The sequence below is a fragment of the Rattus norvegicus genome, chromosome 11, assembly GCF_021556685.1.
Source record: "Rattus norvegicus strain SHRSP/BbbUtx chromosome 11, alternate assembly SHRSP_T2T, whole genome shotgun sequence".
Lineage (NCBI taxonomy): Eukaryota > Metazoa > Chordata > Mammalia > Rodentia > Muridae > Rattus > Rattus norvegicus.
In genome coordinates, this window is record NC_141544.1 from 56,324,376 (window position 1) to 56,341,127 (window position 16,752).

General features: G+C 39.8%; 1 long non-coding RNA gene across 7 annotated transcripts in view; it reads right to left on the bottom strand.

Annotated features, from left to right (window-relative positions):
• LOC148002574 (uncharacterized) overlaps positions 1 to 16,752 on the bottom strand; it is a 186,915-nt gene that overhangs the window by 147,930 nt on the left and 22,233 nt on the right. For 6 of the 7 annotated variants that reach the window (XR_015633390.1, XR_015633396.1, XR_015633392.1 and 3 more), the window contains exon 2: positions 9,812 to 9,892. This is a non-coding gene — a long non-coding RNA (uncharacterized LOC148002574). Of the gene's footprint in view, positions 1 to 9,811; positions 9,895 to 16,752 lie in introns of those variants that run through there. The other variant, XR_015633391.1, reaches the window with a different exon arrangement.

Consider the following 16,752-nt stretch of genomic DNA (forward strand, 5'->3'; position numbering starts at 1 on the left):
GCTGCCGTCAGGATTTTATTTCTTTATCACTTAGTTTAGGGTGGAACATACATCTCTTGGAAGTGATAAATAATTTAACTATAGTTGTCAGACATTTTTATTAGAGTAAGGATAAAAGTTACCCAAAGAAAGTCTTATTTAAAAAAAACATGGGATAGGAGCTGAGGAGATGGCTCGGGTGTTTAAGGCACTTGGCTGCTCTTGCACAGGGCCCAGGGGCAATTTCCAATACTTAAAATGATCTGTAACTCCAGATTCAGAGGATTCAATGCCCTCTTCTGGCCTCCATTGGTACTGGGAACACATGTAGTACATAGACATCATGTACGCAAAACAGCCATACACATAAAATAAAATAAGAATAAATTTTGTTTAAATACCAAAGTTGCGAAAGAATGACTTTAGATTAATCAGGGATTAAAACACTAAATAAAAGAAATCAAGAGAGGCTAGCAAGATAACTCAGGGCAAAAGACACTTGCTGCCAAGCCTGATGACATACGTTTGGTCCCAGGGATGGAAAAGAGTCTTCTTCCTCAAGCTGTACTCTGACCTTCATTCTCCTGGAGTAAATGTAATGTTTTTAAGATATGGAGATAAGGTTTACTTCTCATGTGGCTCAATGTCGACTGATTTTGACTGTAAATGGTAACTGTTAATCTGTGGAAAGCAAGACCAAGCATCCCTTCAAACAGACACCCAGAAACTTGAACATTCTGTGGTGCTCAAGGGTTCTTTCTGGGTTTTAAACACAAATGCCTACGAGTGGAGAATCTAGTCACCCCAAGATGTCTAGATTCAGGAGACTGGCTTGCCGAACCAAACTCTTAGGAAGCACAGATAACCCCTGGTCGATGCTCCACAAGTCCTCAGATGAGTTACAAGAGCAAAGCTTTGCTGACCTTGGTATGTTAAGCAGCCACCTAGAGCTGAGAACTGGGAAACTGGGGTTCGTTGCTCAATACCTGTTCTGTTATCCGTCCACTTTGTAAAGTGATTTTTAAATAGGGAAGATATTGCATGAACAAAAGTAGAAAAATCTTCATTAAAATCAAGCTATTTTTTTTTTTTTTATTGTTGAACTCCTGGAGCTTACACTTGACTCTGATGCGCTATGCCAACAGGTCAAACAGTGGTCCACAGTTCACAGACTGACTGGATCTTGATTTCTACTCCACACTATTTGAGACAGGGTGTTAGAGGCTATGGATGACTTGGAAGCCCTTCCAAGCAGCAGTATCCTGACATTTCTCTCTAATCCCTTTCATCCCTGTCTAATCCATGAAAGGACTTCTACTTGAAATACTGGACATCCAAACTATTTGCAAAGTTCAAAACACTAAAGGCTTATTAGCTTCTTAGAGCAGATCCAAACCAGTCAGGTGAAGCATATTCTCTCTTCAGCACACTTTCTTTCAAGAAACCCTGACAACAATAGTTAATAGACCACCAAAATGCTCCCTGACCTTCAAGCTTTCCTTTGAAAGAAAATAGCACATACTTGGAAAATAAAGTCTCAGGTTCCAATACAATTTTGTTTAAGAAAATACCCTCAAAAAATTTGTTTGTCTTTACATGAATAGTATTGTGACTAATTAAGGGGGAAATTAAACTGCCAGGTTACATGAAAAGGCAAGACCTGTTTCCATGACATCTTTGCATTCATGGGAAGCTAGCTGATGGTCCACTGCCTGTGTGGTGTGCAGCTCAGCTTTGCCGACTGGGACTCATTAGCCAGGGTTACAAAAAATGTAACCAATGCTTTTTCCAGATATTCCACCGCAAACCAAGTGTCCGACCCCTGCCTTGAAGACCTGGGTCTGAGCCCTCACACTGTTCCCTCCTGCTCAGCCTACAGCATGGGATTTCCATTAGATAGGTTTCCTTACACCAGGCTAATCTTGCATAGTATAAATGGTACTCTTTAGAGAGAGGCGGACAGGGTGGTGAACACATTCGTAAATGGCTGCTCTTTAACCATTTCAATGATTTTAATGTTTCAATAAATAACTTCTTGTTCTACTCTTGTTTTTCTTAAGGATAAATGCTCATTTATTCCACAGAGTTTGGGGAACGTGCTAAGCTCTGGCAATACCTGTTTCTTTAATGGGCGTTTGTTCCTGTTTGGTGACTTAGGAGGCTTAGTCAAAGCAATGTTAAGCAGAAGTGCTCATGCCCAGTGAGGTCCAGGATAATGAGATGTGAAGGGCAGACACTGAAGCCAAGTGAAAACAAACATCACGTTCAGCCCGAGGACATGTCTAAATTTCACAATTCTGGAAGCAGAACGCAGGCATCCAAGAGCCAACTGTGCAAACAAGGCACCCAGCAGTGTCCTTCGAGACCCTCTGCTTGTTAGGCAAGAGTGGATTCGACCATCTCTGATTTTCTTTTTCTGTTAAGATCTACAGGAGTTCCTTGCCTCGTATTTACTTGTCAGATCAAATTGTCCTTTTGGAAGAACTGAGAAACTGAGACCACAGCAGATAGTACAGATGCACTTCCAGGAAGTCCTACCCAGCCCTCCTCCATGCCCTGAGAATCCCTTCAGTGCAAATGTGAAGTGTAGCTATACACCCAAATGGAGTTAAGGGAATGGAAGGGGAAGGGAAGGGAGGGGAGGGGAGGGGAGGAGAGGAGTGAACTAACTCTTTAAAGACTTAGCTCTTCTGTGTACCCTAGAAGCAAGGATGGCAAGATTTTACAGAAGTCATATGCACCTAATTTTTAGCCAATTTGATTCAAAGAGAAATTTTTGGGACAGAAATAGTCTTTCCTTTGATGATTTCACAAGATGGAAAGGTGCATAAATGGGACCAAGTCCCATGTTTGACTCCACTGAGTGAAATAAAAAGTGGTAAGTCCTTGCCTAAGAGACACTACTGCATGAGAGTAATCTCAAGGGCAGATTACCTGAGGATCTCGAAGCTTCTCCAAGGAGATGGGTTGGCAGACGGGAACTAAGGCACTGAACTGGGCAGCCCTGATCCTCTCTCTATCTAAGCCTGTCTTCAAACACCCTCATCTGCCCTCAGTAATGAGACCCCCAGGTTTAGAGGTTCTAAGATTTTGAGGTGAACGTTCTGGTTGACAAGCCAAGGGCAACCTTTTGCAGAGAGCCCTGAGCTCCCTCAAGGACAATGTTCTAAGGACAAATGAAGTCAAACAACCAGGAAAGTAGCTGGGTTTTGCTTTGAAAAACAACGCTTCAGTCTGAAATGCAGCTATATTTTAATATCTAAATACATGAAATAGATAATCAAAAGTCCTTATTACTAGGCTGCCAGAGACCTTGAAGTAACCCAAATACTGAATGACCTTTAGAGGAAAACCCAAGGGCCGCTTAAATATGCCTCATTTTTCTGAACCGCAGCATAGCTGATGGCTGATGTATCCACCAACTGCATATTTATACTCCTGTCTGCTAGTCGAATAGGTGGCTGGGTTCTTGTTTAGTTTTGCTTTATCCAAGTGGAATGCATTTCTCTAGGAGCACATCGTATCTTAGACCTGGGTCTGGAAGGAGCCCAAGGAATGTAAGATCAGAGAGTGCCTGAAGTTACCAGATAATGGCCAGCAGGCAATGAAGCTTTTGTCTCTGTAAAATAAAGAATTGGACCAGATGAACTCAAGAGTCTTCCAGCTCGAACATTCCATATTCATCAACAAACAAGGAAAATCTGATCCCGACTGGTGGTTTTTAAAACCTCACGATTCTATAAAGCACCAGGAAAGTGTGGTCGTACCAGACATATTTCACTTACGTGCATTTCATCATTGCTGAGCACTTTCCAAGCGCAAACATGGGGCTGGGACTCAAGGACGTGTGAAAAATAATCGTGGAAAAAATTCTGGCCATTGGGTTATAGTAAATATATGGCAGGAGCAGTCACGAGGTGAGCTGTCCTCTTCTGGACAGGTGACTGTAATCCTGCAATTTAAATGGAGCTCTGTGTTAGAGAACTACATAGGGGGAGAGAAGTCATTGGGAGCTAACAGTTGAAAGAGATGAGAATTGTCAGTTTGCACAATGGAATAAATGTTCATGTCCTGACCCCAGATTTATACACTGAAATCCTCTCTGCAAGGATGATGAAATTAGGAGAGAAGGCCTCTGGGGACTGGTTAAACTGTTCAGATAAAGACTTTATGAATGGGGTTGGTTCTCCTACCAAAAAGAGGTACCCCACTCCAGTGGGAAGAAGTAGGATCTCACCACATATATTATCTGTTTAATCTTTGTTTATATTGTTGTTTTGTTTTACATGGGTACACATGTGTGTAGTATGCCTTTGTGTGTGTGTGTGTGTGTGTGTGTGTTTATGCTTATGAGTGGGTACATCTACCTATTTTATATCCTATAGCTTCTCCTTGATGTAATGTCATTTAGATGGAATCATAGTCTTTTAAGCTTGGTTAATCTCATTAGCATGATACACATGAAGCTCATCTGTTTTTTCCCATGATTCAGTAGCTTTCTATTTTACATAGCTGTGTGCCATTCTAGTATACAGTTATTCTACATTTCATAGACACTTGTAGAGCGCCTTCTTGCAATTACAAATAAACGTTCTATAAACATGTGTAGGCTTTTCTGTGATTGTAAGTTTCTATTTCCCAAAGACAATTCTTAAAGTAAACACTAGATTTAGAGGCTAAGAAACTGCCAAATTGTTTTCCAAAATGAGTGAACCCTTCAGTAATCCCACCAGCAATATTATGAAATTGTGCATCTTTCCCATATTTGATGGAGTCCATTTTTTCTTTAAGCATGTCATACATGTCTGCCCTGGTGATGTCACATGGACTTCACTTGCCTTTCATTATGGTTGGTGATGCTGAATGTCGTATTACAAACCCATCAGATTTCATTAGCAAAGTGTTAAGGTCTTTTACCTACTTTAAAAACCAGATGTTCTATTTAATATTGTCTTTTTGTATTCTTCTGTCTTCTGAATCTAATCCCCTTATAATATGCTTAATGTTAAAAGTTTCTTTTCATAGATGGTCTTTCTCTTGTCTTAACACTGAATGCCAGAGCTATAGGACTGACGCCTTTGAATTGTACGACAGAGGAAGGACAATAGAAAGCATGGTCAGTGACAGTCCATGCCCCTTATTTGACCTCCTTGTATATTGCTGAGCACATTCCCCGAGATGAATACTGTATAAAGACATTAACGAGAAATGAATCGATGCCGAAAGAAGGCTAACGATGCACTACAACTCATCAAGGGGAAGCCTCTCTCTTCCCCCTGTGGCTGAAACATAAATATAAGGGGAGTCGGTGAGGAAATGGGAAAACATAGAATAGCTGAAAGCTCACAGAGGCCTCTGTCTAGATCTTCCCTGTACATGCAGAAGACTTGGAAATAGCATAACTAAAAGAATAAAAGTAGTGCTAGCCAGAACTTGTCAATACTCTGAGGAGATTTGACAGTTCTATGAGGAATTATGAAATCGTGAGTTTGCTAACAGGTGATATAGGGTGGGCATATGTTCCCTGATTTCACAGGCTTAGCAAATGTAGAAGACACAAAACACATGGGATGTTTACATCTTACAATCTCCCCAAAGAACTGAACTAATGATGTAAGTAATGGAGCAAAATAACCACTCACTTAGCTTCGTTTTTAATTTTTTAATAATTACATGTGGGTCCAAAACTACATCGATGAAGTGGAAATAATTATGAGTGTTTAGAATCCACTTCAGACATGCAATATTTCCCCAAACAAGGCTGAATAATTAGAGGAGAATTGAAGTAGATCATTAGAATTCCTTCACTGAAGTCCAAAATCAGTTTGTGTTCTGGGTAGTGGAGGGCAGGAAGTATAATTCATTAAAGTATGACTTACAGGTTAAGTCAAACTAAGGATGCTTTAAGTCAAATTTAGTACCTGATATTCCTAATGTGTAATCTTGAGACATGTTGGAGAAATTTGTCATTTTAGAATAAATAATGACAACTTTATTAGACTGCATCTAGAGTTCTATGTCTAATTTAAGGCACAGCAGACTAGGAAACTTCCAAATTGAGTAAGTTATGAAAGCAAGAGTTAGCCATATATTGTAAACCATGACCAGAAAATGATAAAGAACTGACCTAGGAGGAAAGAGAACTTTGGAAACCTATGGTTGTTGACATAAAAGGATGAAGGCATTTTGTGCAAATGTGAATATTTGTTTTCAACACCAGCTTGCCACGACCTAGGATCACCAGAAAGAGTCTCAGTTGAGTAATTGTCTATATTAAGTTGACTTATGAACATGTCTGTGATTGTCTTGATTGTTAATTTACTCAGGCCATTCTGGGTCATACCATTCCCTAGGCAGAGCATCCTAAACCATGGGAGAGAGGAACATGTTAGATGGAAGGATCAAGCAGGCAGCATAGTGTGCTCATATGACTTTGCTCTTGACTGTGACTATAATGTGAGTAGTTGAGTAAGCTCTTGCCTCAACCTCCTCCCCATGATGGACTTAAACCCAAAACTGTAGGCTGAAGAACAGATCTGTATCACCCTTTTGTTGCCTGTGGTCAGGGATCATAGTAACACAAATGAAATCAGAACCAGGCCTATTCCATGTAACTTCCAAGGGGCTAGAAGATAACTCCAGAAAGAATATTAAGAAAAAGAAGGAACTGGAAGAGGAGAATTCTAACACATTTGATCTGATACAAAATGTGTTATTTGAATGCTAATATTTGTGATGGTTAATTTCGATTGGCAATTTGATTAGATTTGCAATTATCTGGTAATCTGACCTCGGGCTATTACTGCCATGATACCCTGACATAATGGACTGGACGCTCAAATTGTGAGCCAAATTAAAGCCTGTTTCCCTTAAGTTGCTTTATTTTGTCACAGTGAAAAAAGTGACAAATGTAGGAATCCTTCTCGTTTGGAATGTGTTCAGGAAAACAAAAGTTATCTCTTGGAGAACAGATAAATAAAGGACAGGTTTAAGTGCAATAAATAGAGAAAGAAAGCAGACAGTTGAGTCCGACCTGATGCATGTGGGATTCCAAGGTCATGTGGAATTCATTTGAGCTCTCACTTTTCTGTAACGTGGGAGGGAAAGGAACATAATTAACAAATATGTGGAGGGAAATGAGACCCACAACTACAAAAGAGAATTTGGAGTCCATTTGGAAATATTTCCAAGAAGTTGCATTTCGATAGTTTGAGTTGTTTTTGAATTTTGTGTCAAACTGAAAATTAGATTTTACAACTTTATGAGTTGGAGAGATATTAAAATTTTTGACATTGTTCTGTCCACTTGACATTCATAGGAAATCATGAGCATTTGAAATGAGAGCAAGAAAAACAATGTTAAATTTAAAGCAAGAATTTACTCTTTGTTACAGGAGAATCTGTCTAGGGGTTAGTGAAACTGCGAATTAAAATGAAATAAATTGTGAAAGGGTAGGGAGATACCAAATAGCTTTGCTCAATATTGATCAGTGTAGGGGAATTTTCAGAATAATCCTGCAGAATTAAAATCCACTACAATTGACTTAATGTCTTAATAGCTTGTAAATAATACAAGGTGCTAGACTAGAAAGGGAAATACATAATTCTACAGATAATCAACAAGGGATGCATGGAACTAAGTGGTAGGAAAATGGAAACCATAGTAAAACCTTAACAGTAGTAATTAATTACATGTGTTAGCACTAGATTCTTCTGGTAATATCAGTCTTCTCTGGGATCCCAGAGCCTAATTGCTCAAAAAAAAAAATTAGGAAGCTAAAATGTTCATGTTCTTTGAGGGTAGAAAATGACAATACCAGAAACAAAAAGAAGAAAAGCATACATTTAATTAACCATTTTTAGACTTTCTCCATGATTCTTGGATACACAGCCATTTAGCACAATATGTTGGTTGATAGAAACATACGTGCATGTGTGCATACACACACTGAATCCATATATATATATATATATATATATATATATGTGTGTGTGTGTGTGTGTGTGTGTATATATATACATACATACATATATGCATATATATATGCAAACTAGTATGCATCTTGCCAGGGTAGAAAAGTAATTAATAGTCTTGCCCACTTATAAACCTTACAAATGATAATAATGACTGGCTATAGTGGTGGCATGAATGTCATAGAAGTAACCAACCATTTTCTAATTGAATTTAAGCCCACTCTACAATACACAACTCATGTCTAAAACTGCTACCTAGACCAAGGACTGATGGCTGAATAGATGATAGGCCTTAAGGGAGAATTTACTACTATTATGGACATAGTGTTAAAGTGTCTGCTAAAAACTTATATTTAAATCCATGGGTTAGCGCAGCCCTCTATCTTATCAGAGTTTATTGCAGTAGACAGCTGTTAACACAAAGACCTACAATCTGTCAAAGTATAAAATATAAGAAACTGAAGAGTACTCCGCTCTAAATGGAACATCTGTATCATATCCCCTCCTCCCAAGGCTTAGAGATTATCATGGACGATGAATACAGAGAAACGGTCCTTTTTCCCTGTATGAAGGGCTATTATACCCATGAACTCACAGCAGTTTTGACAGCACGCATAAGTCCTTCACAAAATCAAACCAAACAAAAACCATGCATGGATGGGGAGGGAGTCACAATCCACTACTTTGTGATGAGCTGTAAGTAACTGATGACGGCTAGAAAGAGTTTTAGTCTTCACGGTTGCCTCCCCTGTAGGTGACCCATAGTCAGGTGAATGGTCCTATACCTACACACATACTAGCAGCACTAAGAAAACTCAATGTGCTTTTCAAAAGTCACATGAAGGTAAGTAGTGGTGGGGAGGATAGAGAAGAAATTGAAGGAGGGCTAATGGGGTATAGAGGGTTGCTTTAATAATTTAATTTTTCAACTCTTAAACTAAAATGTAAATGCAAAACTAATAACCCCAAAAGTGCCTATTTCCCAAAGCAGTAGCTCCATCAGGGAGATGATTTCATGCAGCTTTGCATGAGACCTCCTCACAGATGTCACTTCCTCTTTCTCATTCACCAAATAGACTCCTAATAATTGCTCCTTAGGCCATGTTTAGGTTCTATTAGCTCTTGTGTTGACATTTTCCCCATTGTAGTGCATTATTCAACTTTTCCACACTAGTAAGACAACTATCTACTGAAAGACCTAGTCCTTCTCAGTGCTAGGCCCAATGGTGATGTTTAACTGCACTGTGAATACATGAGCAACTAAATGCTGGAATAGATGTTGTAAATCCATATTCCTGACCCCTTCTCTACATTATGAGCCATTTACATACACATTTAATTACAGGGCAAAGCCATTCCTCCAAAGTCGCACCTCTGGGCCATATGGAATTCTTCCTCCCTAATAATACAGAAAATGTAAAATGCATTACCCACTCTACTAATGAATAGAGAAAGGTGGCTCTGTATCAGGGAGATTTGCTAAATGACTTACTTGGAACTTTTCTTATTCATTACAAATAAACAGTGTACACTATGCCAACTCAGGCAGCCGTGATAATGTCGTCTTTGTCACTGCTGCCTTTATTTCATTCTTACAAAAATATCAATGTGTCTGGGGAGGTCCCACAGAAATAAAACAAATGTACTTAGCTAGAACAACTCAGTTCCCCTTCTGAGTCCACATCCTCTTACTCTGCAGACCAATGTAGACACCATTTCCCTCCTGCAACGGCGTCAGCCTTTGCCAAACTAAACAGCAGGCACAAAGCACATGGAGCCAGCAGCCTGGCTCTGCCTCCAGGCTCAACCTTTGGTTGGCAGTAGGCATTTTCTGTTCCTTGCACAGATTGTTCACTGACCTCTTCAGGAGCTTCCAGCTTCTTTGGGAAGTGTTCATGCAGTTGGAATTTTCTCAGAGAGTTTAACGTCTCTATCCTTACCTGGTAGAAAAAAAAATCCATCAAGTTGTAGAAAAATTAACAAATTATAAGAGTAATTGTGAGTACCTTTCCACAAAATAGAGTTTGTGATCATGAATCCTTTGACGTAAATAACATACAGTTTAAGTACCAACAAAGCTCAGTATCTGCTCTGGGGAAGTGGCAGATATATAAACTCTTGTAACAACCCTGAAATATTTACATAACAACCCTTGGGCATCGCCATGTAGTGTTTCTCTAAGATCACTATTAGGGTAGAGGAATACAATCTCTATTCCAAATGGAAGCCATTTCTTTAAGTCAAAGTTTCTCACTTCTTTTTAATGTTTTCCCTTCCTACTCTCCCTTCCAAAGACCCTTGGTTCTCTCTAGAGCCCATAATCTCATCTAGCCCTTAGGAATCTGTCCACAATACCTGCTGAGAAGAAACTGGTCCCTGTCATCAACCAGCTTCATGACTTCTGTTGCTTCCTTTTCCTTCTTGAAGTACTACACAGACACGTTGTGACTCTGAAGGCCGTATTCAGCCTAGCAGCATGGATCTTGCCTTTGGGTCCTGACATAAAGCTATTTCAAAGCCTCACCCTGTTGACTGCAGCAGCACAAGAACTTGATGGGGTGTGGCTGTGAGGAGCTGGTAACCACACCCTATCTTAGAATCAAAGAGCAAGCCCAGGTCCCAAGAGCTTTCCCAAGACAGTCAGGTATTTTTGATTCCTACTCCCAGTTTGGGGCCTTTGGGTTAGAGAACAAGATGAATAAGAGCCAGCTTGTTTCCAGTTCCTACTTTCCTCCCCTCTCTGTGGGAAAAGAAAACAAACCATCTCGGGGATCTAAAGACTTCTGATAAGAAATGTCCTCAAAACTGATTCTAGCTTTCTAACTGATGACTTTCAATAAAATACTCCAAAGTCTGTCCAGCTTGTTTTCCAATACTTGCAATGAGAAGTAGATTCCCTTCCTTTTCAAGCAAACTAAATTTTAAAGCCATTATAACATCATAGTCATCTTGATTCTCACTCTCTTGGCAGAACCCATCCCTGAATAGTCTGTAGGACAATGATCTATAAAAAACAAAAACTACAATAGTTTAAATAGCTACACATAGAAAACTGCACATTTAAAGAGCTGAACTTCCAGACTTCTTCCTGACGATGGGAGAAACATGAGTTTTATTTAAACCTGTGTTTTCGCCCTCTACTGTGTAGCTGCCCTAGCGAGTTAGGAGAGATAAGATGAGAAGGTTTTGGCAAAACTCCAACTAACAGAAATAATTTCCTTCAAAACATTTGAGAGTGGTGGTTTGAGGTAAAACTTATTAGATAAAATATAAACCAAACCAAGATGTGTTGAATCTATCATATTCTGGGAAATGGCTAGAAAGATGTAAACCAAGATCACAATTCTACCCTTCACCATGTGTTCCCTAGTTACACTGGTTTATTCTATTACCAAGGTACCAATGTATTTACAGAATATGCACCATTATGTAGGTGATGCACCATTATGTAGATGATAGTGTATCTTAGAGGCAAGACAAAGAGAGCACCTTCTGCCTTTTAAATTCTTTGGTTAACAACTGTTATGCATAATCTCATCAAAGTAATACAACCAACACTCAGCAGATACCGGTGACCTATGGGTGTTAGTTCATTTTCATCATAAACAATAAACAAAGCCTGAAAAAGGGAGGAGGGGCTTTATTTGAGGTCATGGTTTCAGAGGAATCACTGTATGGTGGCTAAGCCCCAAGCACTTAAGTGGAAGCAGGTACACAGTAGTTTCTCCAGCTCATGAAGGAGAAAGAGAAAGGAGGAGAAGAGGGAGAGGAAGGGAGATGAGGGTATGGAAAGGAAGGAGAGGAGCAAAAATGGATAAAAATCAGAGGCTAGAAGAGGAAGGGAGGGGAGAAATGGAGGAGAGAAAGAGCATAAAAGGGGGAGGGAAAGGGAAGTGGAAAGGAGGGGAGAAGAGGGGAAAAAGAGGAACAGACAGTCTTAAGGACCTACCCCTCCTGACCTACTTCTTCCAGTCCTATCTCCCTCAGTGTGCAGAACTTCCCGAAATTGCTCTATCAGCTAAAATTTAAGCTTTCTCTGCTAAGCCTTATATTTTTATGGAGTGGGTACAGTTCATATGTAAACCACAACATAATACTGTGCATCTGTATGCTTAGATTTAAACCTGATGCTCTTGACACCATGTACATTATGTCTCCACCATCTTGCATCTCTGCAGAAAATGATCTAACTTTGTCCTTTAGGGCTGGGGCGCATGCAGCTCAGAACCCTGCAGGTGTGAGGCATGGGTTAAAATAGGGGATCGGAATGAATACAGCCAGATGCCCTATTATAATGCACCCCAGCACTCCGAAGACGACTTTTCAGTTAATTGTGTTTGGCACTTGATCCCTAAGACTCTGTTTTATCCTAATATAACTCTATATTTCAACTGAGACCTTGTCCTTTCTGCCCCACTTTTCTGCAGCAGACATGTGGAAATAGAGGCCAACCATTGTGGGTTGTGTGGACAAGGACATTGTCTAAGAATGAAGAAGCAACAAACTAGAAGGGTATGGAGCCCAGACTTTGTGGAGCCAAGCCACTAGTCTGTGCTGCTTAAGACTTAATTGTCACTAAACTGAGAAATAAACTTTAATCTTATTTAAGTCACTTTTATTGTTGATGTCTGTTAGTCCAGATGAACCTATAATTTAATTCATGTTTATGTTTCCAAATTACCCTAAAGCATGTGTTGTGATTTACAGACCACTGATAGTTCTCCACTGCAGCCAAAATGAAAGGCCAACCCAGAACACGTGGGCTCTCATCGTGTGACCAATACCTTTTTCTCTTTCTTTCCATTCAGCCAGACTGATAGATTTATTGTTTCTTCAACATTCTCCGTATTTTTCTGCCATGAACGCTAATGCCAAAAAGCCATTTCATCCTCTAGATGTGCTGGTTACAGCTGGCCTTTGAACCCACAATATGCTGTACACAGAAAATAAAGGTCGTTTTGTTTATCCAGGAAAGGCAGAGGAAGGGAGTCAATGAAGGAGGGAAGGGTGTGGAGGAGGGGAAGAACAAAGGGGGCTTTGGGGAAAAAGAGAGGAGAAAAGAAAACACTGGGAATGGGTAGCTAGTCTGTTGTACTCTTATGGAGGGCAGAGCATTATGGGGAAAGAAGCAATCACCCTATGAAATCCTGGGATGAAACGCTATAATCATAGGCAGGTTTTATATCTTCCATGAACTTTATGTTTGTTTACATTTATTCTTTGGGAAAGCAATTAGGCAAATAAGAAACATTAGAAAATTGGTTTACACTCATTTACTGAAGTATTTTCTCCTCGTGTACAGTAATTTGAATAAGCCACAAATTAATTTTTGAATCAGCAGTGCCAAATTTATTTCAGCCTTTTAGAATACTCAGGGAAGCTATTTGAAATTGAATTTACTTTCCAGGGGTAATCGCTGACAACTCAAATGCCAGCATGTTGGCATATTTAGAAGGGGCCGGTTCTGTTTTCAGTTATGGCCTTCTGCCTTGGTTTATCCCATAAGAAGCAGCAGCCTTGTCTAGGCACATGTTTAACTTTCCACTTTCTTAAAGAACTTTTACTTGAATATTGAAAACACCAAGATGGAGAAAATTAGCACAAGGGTTCTAAAAAAAATAATGTAAGTTCTTTTAAAGGAGAGTTCATGAAATGGTGGTAAACCAAATAGTAATGTAACATTTGTATCATTAGGACTGAACCACTGGTGTTTCTATTCTGTCTGGAAGGGTCTATGTATTGGTCCCCAAATCTATATCTACAATATTTTTGAAGAATGTACTTTCATAAGAGAGAGGCTTTATCTAGTCTTTCTTCAAAGCCAAGGCAGCAGGCGTTACTCATGGAAACTGAGTGCTATCTCTACATAAAAATTTGGAGTGTCCTCTAAATGTGGGGTGTTCTCTGTCTAGTTTTACCCCCAAGGAGCTTCACATGTTATTCCCTTAGTACCAATGCAGTCTATAGATGAAGAGAAAGTGAGACAACAGGGGATGGGGGTAGTTTTCTTTTCTCTGTGGTCAAAAAAAAGCAAACCTCTGGAAACCTGTATCTGTTTTTGTACAGAGAATGATGTATCCACTAAGACCTTTAAACTCAGGTGTTTGCATTGCAACCAAATGCAGCATCATTAAAGGCAGATTGAAGTCGGCTTTGGATTTTTATTTTCCAGCCCCACCGAGTACACCATAATTCACTGAGATACAAATCAAAGAAACAAATACCTGACACTCCCTCCTTTATAAAATTAAAATTCTGAGTCATGACTTAATGTCAACTCTTGATATGGTTCTTAAAGTAATTTCAGCATAAAAGTATTATTGCATGTTTGTATCACATTTACTAGTTTGAAATTCATTATTTCATAATGTGTCCTGTTGTTTCTGTGTAGTTACCTTGTTAAACTTTTGAGAAATATGTCACTTCTTATTGCTGATGTGATGATTCACCACACATTTTATTTAATGAGCAATAGCTGCAAACCTATTGCCTTTCAAGTTCACGTCACATTGTAACCACTCTTGCCAAACTGTTTTTCCATCAGGACCCTATGCAAATGGGTCCATCATATCATACAAATCCCATTGCACCAATGGAAGCATTTCCCTGTATGACATTTCTAATAAATAGATACAGTTAAAATATAATAAATCAATTAAAATTTGGACAATGATCGAATATTTACCTTGGATGTGGTTCTAAACACGGGACAAGCTTTCAAGCCCTCCTTGCTGACTCAGTGGTCAGTCGGCAATCAGAGAAGAGTTCTGGGAGCATGCTAGAAGTATATTAGCAGACATGCATGGCAAACGGAGAACCAGCAAGACTGCTTTCTTTTGCACAAGGGATTTTTCTCCCTGGGTATTCTGGGTTTACATTAATCTGCTGACAGTTCCCACAGCCAGAAGTATCCTTCTGTGCCCTTGGCTTTTGTAACTACTTCTGCCTACTCTACTTGTTCCACAGGCACGCCTTAAGGACCTCCAGCCAACACTTACTTATGTCTCCCCGTTGACCCTTTCCTTGGAATCCCTTGTCTCATCTTTTTGTCCCAGACAATCTGCTCTTCTCCATAGACAGTATGTCCAAACAACTCCAATTTGTATTCTGTGACCTTTCCAACAACCCACACACCCTCTTAAATGGATGCTTTACTCATAGAATCATGATGCTTTTCTTCTTTCCCTAGGAGTCTCTGTATTAGAAAGTTTAGAGAGCCGTGCCCAGTTTTGTTTTATTTTTTTTCTTTTACTCATAAGCTTAAAAGCTAAGATTTATTGCATGCTTTCAATGTGCCAGTTACCATGATAGGAACATTATTTAAGCTCCATTACAAGTGCTGGAGGTCAGGAGCTGTCCTACTATATGGGTGAGGAAACATCCTTGGACAGCTTTAATGGCTTGTATGCCTTGCCTATCAAAGTCAAACATAGACATTAACTCACACCCATCAGACTCCGTGTCCTAAACAGCACAGTACACAGTGGCTGTACCTAGTAACGCCACAGAGAACATTTACAATGGGCCATTCCTCACAAACATGTTACAAGAGCCCAAAAGCAGTCATCAGAAGGGAAGCAGCCAACTGTGGGATCTAACTGGAAGAGACTTGAGTGATCCCCAGAGCTGGATAGAAAAAGGAATGAGTTGTCACTAGAAAGAAGGTAGAAACTGGCAGTCAGTTTCTCTGTCTCAGACAGTGGGAGTTGGAACTCTGAGAGAACAGACTGGGAGGAGCTAGACCACTACACTAGAAACAGTCACTGACTGCCCCTAGAGCAGAAGTTGAGGTACAAATCCTGAGTGCTGTTCCCCACCCTCTGTGGCCTGGCACTACGTCTAGTGCCAGTTTCAGGAAAAATTCGGATCATCTTAAGGAAGCCCAGGGAGTCATTCACAGAGTAGCTTATGTACCTCACAGAGAGGAGAGGGACAGGTTGAGAATAGACACACCATGACTCCCTTAATTCCAATGCCCATACTGACATCACTAATCCATGATGCTTCGTGTATCACTCTCATCTATTGTTGACAAATGCCTATAACTGTGGCGGAGATCACTTTCATCTGTCCACTGGATAATGAACATTCTTCCTCCTAGACATTGCTAAACATTTCATTCGCATGGAATTCGCAATTTGTTCTCACTGGAATATAACAAGTTAGTTATCTGCAGCTAGGGAGGATGAGTGTGAACATCTAGCATGGATCTCACGTGACTAACCACCAAGAAGTTAGGCTAGTCTGTCCCCACCTGTGTAAAAATAGCATAGGAATGGCAGACTTTATGTTGGGCCTCTGTGCAACATTATTCAGTGAATTATTGTTAAACCAATTCCATGATTCCAGTGACTAGGCTTCCCCATGTAAGACAGACTTTTTAGGTAGTTTGGGAGGTCGTCAAAAGGCTCACTGTTATTTCTATCTAGCCCAGTGTCTCTCCCTCAAAAGAGAAAAAAAAATTGTGGCTACCACTTTAATGCTCTTGAGAAGTAACTTGCTTGGCCTTTTTGTTACAACAATTGATATTATTGTTGGAATTCATTACTTCTCGAGTGTCCTCTCTTTAATCTGTTTCACATTCATAAGGAATATGAAATCCAAAACCAGCACAGACTCAGTTACTCTCATTCCTTGACCTTAAGTGTAATTGTGTAACATATGGGAGACAAAGCATTGCAAGGGAAGGACAATGGGTCTGGTGCTTCAGATGACAAAGTCCCCTGGGACGAATGCTCACCCAAATGTATTTAATCCACCTCATTACAGAAATTACATGAGAAATTTCATAAGCGCCATC